This window comes from Macrotis lagotis, chromosome X (genome assembly GCF_037893015.1).
Source record: "Macrotis lagotis isolate mMagLag1 chromosome X, bilby.v1.9.chrom.fasta, whole genome shotgun sequence".
NCBI classification, from domain to species: Eukaryota; Metazoa; Chordata; class Mammalia; order Peramelemorphia; family Peramelidae; genus Macrotis; species Macrotis lagotis.
This window is the reverse complement of record NC_133666.1, coordinates 420,421,814-420,434,054: the sequence shown is the minus strand read 5'-3', so window position 1 is coordinate 420,434,054 and position 12,241 is coordinate 420,421,814. Positions and strand designations below refer to the sequence as shown.

The 12,241-nt window shown below is 34.5% G+C and overlaps 1 pseudogene; it reads right to left on the bottom strand.

The window, feature by feature from the left end:
* Positions 1–203: 203 nt before the first annotated feature.
* On the bottom strand, positions 204–306 carry LOC141503867 (U6atac minor spliceosomal RNA; annotated as a pseudogene).
* Between the last annotated feature and the right edge of the window lie 11,935 nt (positions 307–12,241).

Sequence of the window (12,241 nt, the reverse complement as noted above, 5' to 3'; positions counted from 1 at the left end):
TTCTGCCTCCCTCTATTACTTCCCCCCCTCCCCATGGCAGTGAGCAATCTGAAATGGGTTGTACATGTACAGTAATGTTTCACAGATTTCCATGTTAGCCATGTTGTGGAAGAAGAATTAGAATTAAAGTGGGGAAAAGATCATGAAAGAGAAAGACATATCGTAAAAAGTGAACATAGTATGCTTTGTTCTACATTCAGGCTAAAATAACATGGTTAGATGCCTTAGAGTAGGCGACAATGCTTTAACTGTATATGTGTTGAAAAGGCCACTAGAACCTGCTAAACCTCTCTCCTTGAATAGCTATATGGTGAAGTGGATAGACAGATGGGAGTTCAAATGCAACCTCAGACATTTACTAGCTATGTGACCTTGGACAAGTCACTTAAATCAGGAGAGTTGAAAGGAGGGTGTGGGTACAAATCAGGTATAAACAATTAAAACTTGAAAAAAGGATTACACTGGGAAAAAAGGGGAGGCATTAGAAGATAATTAGGACCACATGAGGAGACACAAAGGATCTATATTAGCAAAGGGGAAGTAGAGAGAGTAAATTAACACCCTACAGGAAAGTAGAAGGGAATAGGGGAAGGGACAATATGAGGCAGGCAGCAGTCAAAAGCCAAACAACCAGGGCCATCTCTAGTCATCCTGATTCATATCTGGCCACTGAACCCAGATGATACTGGAAGAGAAAGTGAGACTGGTGACTTAGCATAACTCCCCCTCACTCAAATCCAATTGTCATGACATCACCTCCTAAAGTCATGGTCTTCTTCCAAAAAGAATGACAAGCATTATTCAGATTCCATATTTTTTCTCTGGATGTGGATCACATTTTCATTTACAATCTCTCAGGATTGTCCTTGATCACTGAATTACTGGGAGAAGCTTTGTCCAACATAGTTGATTATTTCACAATGTTGCTACTGATGTGTATCAGGTTCTTCTGGTTCTTTTCACTTCACAGCATCAGTTCAAGCAAGTCTTTCCAGACTTTTCCATAGTTCTATCCACTCATTATTTCTTATAAAAACACAAACTGAGAAAAATGCTTCCTAGCTTTCTACATTCCTTCTTTTCTTGGTTGCTTTGGTTTTATTTGTGTAAAACCTTTTTCTTTCCCTCTATTCTATCTTCCCCCATTTGTATTTTCCCTTTATTCCTCTTCACTAATGTTTTGATTTTGACTGCTGCCTGCATCATATTGTCCCTACCCCTATTCCCTTCTACTTTCCTTTGGGATGGGAATTTACTCTCTCTACTTCCCCTTTGCTAATATAGAGCCTTTTTGTCTCTTCATGTGGTCCTAATTATCTTCTAATGCCTCCCCCTTTTTTTTCCCCAGTGTAATCCTTTTTCAAGATTTAATTATTTTATACCTGGTTTGTACCCACACTCTCCTTTCAACTCTCCTGATACAAGAACAATTATTGAGCTGTAAACATCATTATATCATAATCCACAGCCTTTGTCAGAACATCCTCTCTCCTAATAGAAATACTCATTACCTCTATATAAGTATGTTCCTTTCAACTGACCCAAGAGAAATATAATTCTCAAGTGTTACAGGTATGATTTTCCTATTTAGTCCCAATGACTGACATTTAGTCATTGTCTTTTTTATAGTCTTATTTAGTTTTTTTTTCTGTTTACCTTTTTTAGAGTCTCTTGAGTGTTTTATTTGAAGATCAAATTTTCTGTTCGGTTCAGGTCTTTTTATTAGCTAAATTTGAAAGTCTTCTATTTCCTTGAAAATCCATCTTTTCCCCTGAAAGAATATGCTGAATTTTTCAGGGTAGTTGATGTTTGGTTGTAATCCAAGTTCCTTTCCTCTCCAGAATATCATATTCTAGGCAGGTCCTCCAATCCTTTAATGCTGAAACTTTAATTCCTGTGCAATCCTGACTGCAACTACCTAATATTTAGATTGCTTCCTTTTGGCAACTTGCAATATTTTCTCCTTTAGCTGAGCATTCTGAAATTTGACTACAATATTCCTTGGAGCTTTTATTTTGGAATCTCTTTCTGGGGGTTATAGAGTATTATATAAATATATTATATATAGGATTATATATATTATAAAATATAATAAATAATGTCATTTCAATGACAATTTTGTCTTCTTGTTCTATGATATTAGGGTAGTTTTCCATGATAATTTTCTGCATGATATTTTTCAGGCTCTTTTTCTTCTTGTAACTTTCAGACGGACCAATAATTTTTAAATTATTTCTCCTTGATCTATTTTCCAGGTCAATTGATTTTCCTAAGAGGCACTTTACATTTTCTTCTATTTTTTCAGCCTTTTGCTTTTGTTTAATAGAATGTTAGTGCCTCAGAATCATTAGTTTCCATTTGTCCAATTTTTATTTTTAGGGTTTTATTTTCTCAAGTTAGCTTCTGTGTTTCTATTTCCAGTTACTTTTTGATGAGTCATTTTTTTTTCTAGTTGGCTATTTTTACTTTTAAAGGAGTTTCTTTTTTCCATTTGGTTAATTTTACTTTTAAAGATTATTTTCTTCAGGCAATTTTCATAATTCTCCTGTATGACTCTCATGTCTTTTCTTTATTCTTCTTCTTCCTTTCCTCTTTGGTTTTTAAAAATCCTTTTTGAACTTTTCCAAAAGGTTTTTTTTTGGATTTGAGAGCAATTCAAAAATCATTTTAAGGCTTCACTGGTAGGAATTTTGTCACTGCTCTTCTGGGAGGGTGTTTTTATTGACCTTCTCAGAATAATAGCTGTCTATTGCTATCACTTTTTTTGTTTTGTTTTTTTTACTCATTTTGATAGTTGATCTCTGCTCCTGGGGCATAGGGAGTATAGTCCCAAGCTTTTTGTTCTGGGGTGGGGTCTGGTCCCTGGTTTACTGCTTGTCTATGGTATCACATATGCTTCACTTGCTAGCAGTGTGTTTCTTGGTTTAGGGTAACCCAAACCAGTCCCACCTATTCTACCAGAATTTTGAGGACTTGGTCTTTGTCTTCTGAACTGGGGTTGGGACCTTCACTGCTGGCCTGCTCCACCCCTAGCTTGCTGAGCCTGGACCTGAACTGTGACTAAGAGCCTCCAATTGACTTTCTAACTTTTCTTCCTGGCCTGAGTTGGATTCCCCTTTTACTCTTCTGTGACAGACCTTTACTGAAGTTGCTCCATGGTATCTTGAGTTGAGAACTTGTTTCACTCTTGTTTGTGGGTTCTGTAGCTTTAGTGTCTATGCAGAGATTTCATTTAAAGTTATTTTGGGAAGCATTCTGGGACCCTCTGAGATTCGAGTCAATGTCTTGGCTCTGCTCCCTAGATTAATTTAAAAAACTGCACAAATTTAAAGATATAATTTAAGTCAGGAGAAAGTATAATTAGATTGCAGTTCATACAAAATATAAATGTATCAGTGGACTTCAAAATCTTTATGAGTCAATATTGTGATATGGCAATTAAAAAAAAGATTCTATGATTTATTGACTACTGACTACTGACATAGTGTTTGGAATAAGGAAGGTGACTACCAGGTAATACTCAACCAGTGATAATATTATCTCTGTCCAGTTCTGGTATCACATTTTAAGATCATTAACATGCACCATTTTGATAAGGATAATGGAAAGGTTAAATATCATGCCATGGTAGACTCAGGTGAATGAACTAGTAATATTTCTCCCAGATAAAAAGACTGGGAGGAGGAGATATGGCATCTGACTTCTGGTATTTGAGGAGTTGTCATACTATAAAGAGATTAGATCTATTTTGCTGACTGCAAAGTGCAGAATTAGGAAAAGTAATTGAAATGAGAGAAAGACAGATTTCTGCTGGGTCTATGGAAAAAATTTCCCAAGCAATAGTACTATCTAAAATTACAGTGATACTACTCAAAAACATAAAACCACAGATTTAGAACTAGATGGAACTTTAGATGTCATTAATTCAGGCTCTCTCATTTTATAAGAGATGAAACTGAGGTACAAGGTTAAGTAATTTGTTTAAGGTCACACATATAATAAGTGATATAGTCTTGATTCTGAACTAGATTCTCTCACTTCAGTATCATGTTAGTTCTCTATGATGGGATGATAACAGCAGCAGCAGCAAACATTAGTATTGAAATTTAATTTTTGCAAATTATTTTGCACACGTTATCTCATTTGATCCTCACAACAACCCTATAAGGTAGATTCTATTATTATCCTTATTTTATAGATGAGAAGTCAATATTAGAGAGGTTCAGTCATTTGCCCCAGATCAACTAGCATCATAAGAGAAAAGATTCAAATACAATTCTCTATTGGCTTTATCTACTATATACGCTTTCTATTGACGGATTTTCAATTCATACATAGAATGACAAATTTAGAGTTGGGAAGGAACTTAGAGGACATGTAGTTCTATTTTAATTTTAATCTTTTAATTTTTTAATCTTTAATTTTTAATTTTTTGGGTGGCAGATGAGGGAACTGAGATCAAAGAAGTTGAGGTTTGCCCAAGGATTAGGTGATAGAACTGGAATTTGACCCAAAGTCTTTTTTTTTTGATTTTTCAAGGCAATGGGGTTAAGTGACTTGCTCAAGGCCACATGGCTAGGCAATTATTAAGTATCTGAGGCCAGATTTAAACTCAGGTACTCCTGACTCCCAGGCCAGTGCTCTATCCACTGTGCCACCTAGCTGCCCCCCCAAAGTCTTTTCAATCAAATCAAGGGTTCCTCTCCCCCATCTCCTCAGTATATTACACTGAAAACAGAGACTCAATAATATCTTGTGGTTGTGGAAATTTCAATTCAGGTATGGGTTTGGACAAAGGCATCTGAGGTACCTTCTGAGATTCTATAATAATGTAATAGAGAGTGAACCATGAAGGAGAAAAAAGGATGATTGTATAGTTGTAGTAAGAGTCTAGTTGAGGTTTGGCATGCAGTCAATAAGATTTTGTGGTTTTCTTCAGCAACATGCAGCTACTCGGGAATAGTAGTTGAGGTTAGTGTTACCTGGTAAGTGGGACCAGTTCTGTGTTTAGGATCTTGTGCCAGGAAGGAAAATAGATCACCTGTCATGATAGATTAGTTGATGAATATAATAAGATCATAGAGCTAGGTATAGACCTGAAAGGGGTCTCATCTAGTCCAGTTATGCACCCTCATTTTATAGAAAGAAAACTGAATCCCAGAGAGGTTAAATAATTTGCTTAATATCAGACAAATCTTGTACTATAAGTCCAAGTCTTCTGACTCTGGGAACCTGTATAGTTTTCTTTTATAGTTATCAATGGGCAGTTGTTTATTTGAATCTATAATTTTTTTTACATTGTTGATTAGTTAAGATAGAACATAAACTAAAAAAAACAGAATATAAACTTTTAGAAGGTGGGCCCTGTTTTCAATTCTTTGTATCTTTAGTACTTAGCACATTGTATGCAATTAATAGTTCTTGTTGATTGAGTGATTCTGTTACTTACTCAAATAGATATTCAAAGTCATTGATTTGGATAATGTTTTCAGTTAAAGATGGTCCTAGCTCATTAGATAGCTATCATCCACTTATAGGAGCAGAGTTGCCCAAAATGACAGGCATGGCCATTGTCATTGATCATTGTCTATATTGATTTTTTGTATGACTCTGAAATATTTTCTGTGATATCCTTATATTGATTGTCACTACCAAAAGGACTTTCCTATTATACCTGAGCATTTAACAGTCCAGACAATATGTCAACAACCCATCTAGCTTCAAAGCTAGTATACTCAGGAAGCTAAATGGGCTATAAGCATTACTCAGGGGCTTTCCTCTTGGGGCTTTCCTCCACTTGGAGGAAAACTGAGATGATTTTCAAAGCTGTATTTCCACAGCCTAATGCATCTGGAGTAGATGTACTCTTTAGCCCTCCAAGAAGACTACTGACAACAACATTATCTTTAATTAGAGGAAAAAACAGAGTTGAGGGATAAAACCAGAGGTTTTAGTTCTAGTTTTCACCAAAATGTCAGTATCAACTATGGTGGCAGATTTGAGTCAAGTTGGGTATATAGTTTCAAGACAGAGTAGAGAAAAAATTGGCAAGAATGACTAGCAATGGAAAGTGTTTGCTATGCATCCTGGGACACTTCAGGAATTAGCTGAATTTACTGCAACTCCATTACTAAGATTTCTGCAGCATTATCTAGTTCGGGTGACATTCCAAAAAAAAGGAATAGCACTGATCTTTAGAAGGAGGACAAAACAAAACTCTAAAAAAGCTGAATGGGGAGGCTAGGTGGCACAGTGGATAAAGCACTGGCCCTGGAGTCAGGAGTACCTGGGTTCAAATGTGGGCTCAAACACTTAATTTCCTAGCTGTGTGGCCTTGGGCAAGCCACTTAACCCCATTAGCCTTGCAAAAACCTAAAAAAAAAAATAAAAATCTGAGCAATTGACTTCATCTTTATATATATAAATTCAGTTCACTTTGGGAAGAAGCACTTTGAGTCAATGTTTCAGTAGAGATTGTGGGTGGGTGAGTGATCTGGTCATGTAGTCCTTCCTTTTTATTTCTAAATTTATTAGAAAAATTCTGAGACCAGGGAAAGCTAGGTGGCATGTAGATAGAGCACCTGAGTTCAAACGTGGCCTCAGACACTTAATAATTACCTAGTTAAGTGCCTATTATGTGCAAGGTAGTGTGATAGACTTTTATAATGCAAAGATAAGACTCAAGACAGTGGCAGAAAAAGACAATGTTTTTCAGTGAAAACAAAGTTTGAATATGGATCCTTTAATTTGGACTTAGAAGAGTTGTAGTCATGGGACCTGAATCCCAGTTCTGACTCTGTCACTTATGTGACCTTAAACCTTACAACCTCTTTGGGGCTCAGTTACTTTACATAGTAAATCAGGAAGGTTGGGCCAGATGTCTTCAGTGACCTTTTCTGGTAAGTTATCTTTGAATCAGTAAACTACCTGGTTATATTAGGAAAAAAAAAGTCCATTAAAAGTATTTTTAAAACTAGGGGTGGCTAGGTGGTATAGTGGATAGAATACTGGTCTTGGAGTCAGGAGGACCTGTGTTCTAATCAAGCCCCAGACACTTAATAATTACCTGGCTGTGTGACCTTAGGCAAGTCACTTAATCCCATTGCCTTGCAAAAACAAAAACATTTAAAAAAATAACTTTTGAAACTTGCACTATGACACGATCCATCACAGTATAGTGGAAAATGTTTGACTTTGGACTGGTAGATTCTACATTCAAATCTCAGTTCTATAAGAAAGGAAATATGAAGCAGAGAATTTAACTCAGACTTTTCCTTGCAGTTTTTATCAAATAGGAAGTCCTTTGTCAGTAAATAGTAACCTTGGGTTTATTGAACAATATGACAACACGTTTGCTTGCTTCTGCATTTTGTTTTAATTAATTTCAATGTTTAACTTTTTTTAAACTAATACCAAATAGTTTGATTAGTGCTTTGTAATATTGACTGAGATCTGATCCAGTAGCTCACCTTCATTCTTCCACTTTTTCTTTTTTCCCTTGAAAATTTTGACCATTTGTTCCTCAAATAAATTTTTTATCTATCAATAAGGTTACCTTAGATAATTCTTTTGGTATGAGACTAAATCTGTTAATGAACTTAGGAAGCAGCATCATTTTAATTTACACACACATACACACACATATATTACTTCATAAATAAGCAAACTATATAACAGAAGTTTGGTGTCATACAATACTCTCTTGTCTTTTTTGTATGTTATTTTTGTTTGTTGATGATTTGCTGTTCTTGTTAATCAATTCAGACATATCTGATGCATTATGAACCCATTTGAGGTTTTCAATGCAAAGATGGAGTGGATTGTAATTTCCTTCTCCAGCTCATTTTACAAATTAAAATAATTGAGGCAAACTGCTTAAATGACTTGCTTGAGGTTACATCGGTAGCAAGTGTCTGAGACAAGATTTGAACCCACATTTTCCTGAATTCAGTCCTGGTGTTCTTTCCACTGTGCCACTTTACATGCCTAGTTGATGATTATGATGACAGTCAAAATGAAAATAAAAAAAAAATAAGTGCACAAGAGAGGTATACACAAAGGTATGACAGTGTAGTGTAACAGAAAGAATACCAGCTCTGCCCTTTATTTTCAATGAGATCTTGAATACGCCAAGGTAGTACAATGTATCAGAGTGCATTTGAAGTTAGACAGTCCTGGGTTCAAATCCTACCACAGATGCTTTCTCTACCTCTCTCAGTCTTGTTTCCATTATCTGTAAAATGGAAATAATAAAAATATTTGTTGAGAAAATATAATGAGTTAATATTCATAAAACTGTAAAATATAAAGGACTAAGAAATGTTATTATTAATTAGATTTCAGTTTTATCAAAATGAATTAGAATTTCCTTTCCAATACTAACCTACTATGTTTTGAGAGGGTAGAAATCAATTACTATATCAGAAGGAATGAAAACATGTCAAACATTTTAAATTACACAAATCCACTAATAAACGAGATTTATTAATGGGCCAGACACTACATATTTGGTGCTGGGGATACACACAAAAATGAAACATTTCCTAAATTCTGAGTATTTCTAGTCCATGACATGGTGATCTAATTTTCTTGTATCTTCCAGATCACCAACTTCTTAGACCAGAGACCATACTCATGAACCATATGCATAGAAAAGCTTATTTCTGGTCATAGTTAGGGTCCTGATTAACATGAAAACTCTTTGTAGAAGATTTTTGGATATTGAATGAAAGGAAGAGGGGAAAAACCAAAAAAGAAATTTAGTTAGGGAACTTGATCTTAGTATTGTCTTAGAAAGAGAATCAACCCCAAATTGAAAACATTTGAGCTTTAATGAAAGGATGATCTTCATATAACGACAGTATATTTTTGCTTCAATAATTGGAAATGTAAGAAGAGAGTGTATGTTTTCCATATGTTCCTTGTTAGGCTACAACTGAGAAGCCAAGCACAATTATTATGTGGCTAAGGATTTCAACTCAGCACAAGTTATAGTGCATCTTTAAGACTGTCTGCTTCCTTGGAAAGCTAACCAATTCTAGGGTACAGTCTTGGGTGCAATATTGAATCTTGAAACTCCTGAGGGGCAAAGTGTAACTGTCTATAGATATAAAGTTCCAACTTGTTCAGATATGTTGTTCTAAAGGAATTCAGGGATTCTGTGGCCAGTTCCCCTAGGCAACAGGAATTTTCTGTGGTCTCCTTTTAAGGATGTTAGTACAGATAAGAGTTGTTAATAATGGGTTAAAGTTAAGAGCAATCAACTTCATATTGTTTCAGACAAGTAATAAATTTTGATACAATTTTAATGACTAGTTTTCTAAAATATGACAAATTTTAGTGAAGCTAAGAATATAGATTTTTAGGTGGCTTGATAATTGAAATTAAAGATGAATTTAAATTATGAATTATTCTCCCACTATAGGCTATCAATATTAAGGGTATTTTTGAAAGAATTTTGTTTTGGCAGGTAAAATCCTTTAGGTCTTTAGTTATCATGGTAAGCATAGACATGTAAAGAAGGTAATGCAAATAGACTCATATATTTACAAATGTAATTTAGTTAAACAGTGAGATTATTCCTCTTTACTGTACTAAATCCTATGCTTTAAAGTCTACTGAAATAAGTTCTAATGATAGTTAGAAATGAAATAACCCAATAATATTTGGCAGTATTAAGTTTGGAATCAACTTGGGGATGGAAGGTCAAGAACTTAACATTATATCCTGATGTTGGTGTCCAGACTGGTGTTTCAGAGCCTCTTCTATGCTGAGTTTTGACCTTATAAGATGATGGCTTTGCCTATGAAGGTTTCTTTAAATCCTGATATAGGAAAAGAAGTACATTAGAGCTATAACTTTCTAAGCTAGATTCTATAAATATTAACAATGGAAAAATGCAAATGTATTGAGCAGCTGCAATTCATTCAGTATCATGCTATAGATAGTTGTCTTTCAAGAATGGGAAGAATTGTAATTTTTAAGTGGAATAAAATTTGTCCTACCAGAAGGAAGAACTAGGATCAATAGGTGTGAGTTGTAAATATGAAAATTAAGGGGCAGCTAGGTGGCACAGTGGATAGAGCACCGGCCCTGGAGTCAGGAGTACCTGAGTTCAAATCCGACCTCAGACACTTAATAATTACCTAGCTGTATGGCCTTGGGCAAGCCACTTAAGCCCATTTGCCTGGCAAAAACCTAAAAAAAAATAAAGAAAAAAGGAAAATAAGCTCTGATTAAAGGGAAAAATTCCCTAACTCTTCAAGATGCTTAAAAATGCAATTGACTACTTTAGGTAGTTATGAGTTCCTCTTAATAGATATTTTATGCAAAAATCTTGATTATTATGTGTATATTAATATGCAATAACCTTGTTCAAATATGGTTGAACTAATTGATCTCTACAGGCTCCTTCCAACATTGAAATAATGTAAGCCTGGGTCAAATACAAACTCCAACACTTGATTTAGAAGGTTCTTGACAATTTTCTTCTTCCTTTCTTTGCCCTTTGAGCATCCTCCTTTTCCTCTTCCTCTTCTTCCTTTTTCTCCTCTGACTCCTTGTTTTTTTTTTCCATTGAGGTCTCCATATTAACTTCTTCCTTGCACATTTCTATGGTCCTTTAAAAACCTGAAAGTCTTCCCCTTGCCTGCATTTTTCCGACGATTAAGACTTAATAGAGTCCACCTTTGTGGGCTTTGTTCAGTTGTGTCTGACTCTTTGGAATCACATTTGGTGTTTTCTTGTCACAAATGCTGGAAAAGTTTGCCACTTCCTTCTCCATCTCATCTTACAGATGAGGAAATAGAGGCAAAGAAGGTTAGGTGATGTGCCCAGAGTCATACATCTAGTAAATGTCTGAGATCAGATTTGAACTTAGGTCTTCTTGATTACAAGCCTGGCATTCTCTTCTCACTAGACAGAAGGAAAACTAAAAAACAGATCACACTGAACTGTTATTCTTCACATTATATTTAAACTTCCTGAATTTATATGCATTTATGTATACAAGTACATGCATACATATATAAATACACATATCTTGTTTAAGTAATTAACTTCAAAACATATAACTTAGAAAAGTAGAAAGTGTTTTATTGTTCAGTCAAAATGAATCTGAAAATTGTGACTATTTTAGTTATCTTCTTATGTATTATACTTACTATGATATACAAACTCCTAAAGTATTTGACTTACCAAAATAAAATTCCTTAAACTATACCTGTAATAATTATAGAACACAGAGGAAATAATGGATAATTCATAATTTAAACTTAAGTTTATATTTAATTCTCAAAGTACCTACAAATCTACATCTCTTGACTATATAAAAATTTATAGTTCTCTCAAACTCTTGGCAGTTATTTGTCACAGAGAATAGAGTGCTGGGCCTGAAATCAGAATGATCTGAGACAATAACTAACTGTGTAACCCTGATATATCTATTACATGCCTTCGATAATCTTTTGAGATATATAATGTATATTCAAATACACATAAATAAGTTGAACAAATTGCTGAAGGCAATGTAATCTAGGGCAATCACTTAAATCCATTCTTTTAACAAATACTGGTAGTAACTGAAGACTTCTTAAATATAAGGTAATGTGAAAGATATAAAGATGAATAAAATACAGGTCTTTTCCACATAGCTTGTAGCTGTTGCTGTCAGTCATGAGCAACTCTTTGTGACTCCATTTGGGGTTTTCTTGGCAAAGATCCTGGAGTGATTTGCCATTTTTCCTCTCCAGCTCATTTTACAGTTGAGGAGAGTAAGGTAAAAAGAATTATGACTACCCAAAGTAGTCTATGTATTCTATATATTAAACCCTATTTATTATATTATTATAGTATATTATATATATATTATATTATTTATTATATTTATGTATAAATGCATTGTGTGTTGTAAAGTTTAATTGCATGCTGAAGTCAGTATAATCTAGGTCTATCACTTTAATTTATTTATTTAGCTACTACCAGCATTAACTTAGGACTTATTTTGTAAAGGCCATTTGGAGGATGCAAAGCAGAATTAAATACCAACCTTTTCATCAAAGAGCTTGAAATCTATCAGAGACAATTGGCTACATTCACAAATATAATTAGGTTACAACACAGAACATGATCAGTGCCACAAGAAAAGTATAAATATTTTGCAATGAGTATCCAGAGCAAGGAGATTTCACTTGTAGTTGAATAGGATCAAAGAAGACTTTCAGGAAATGGTGGCATGTCAGCT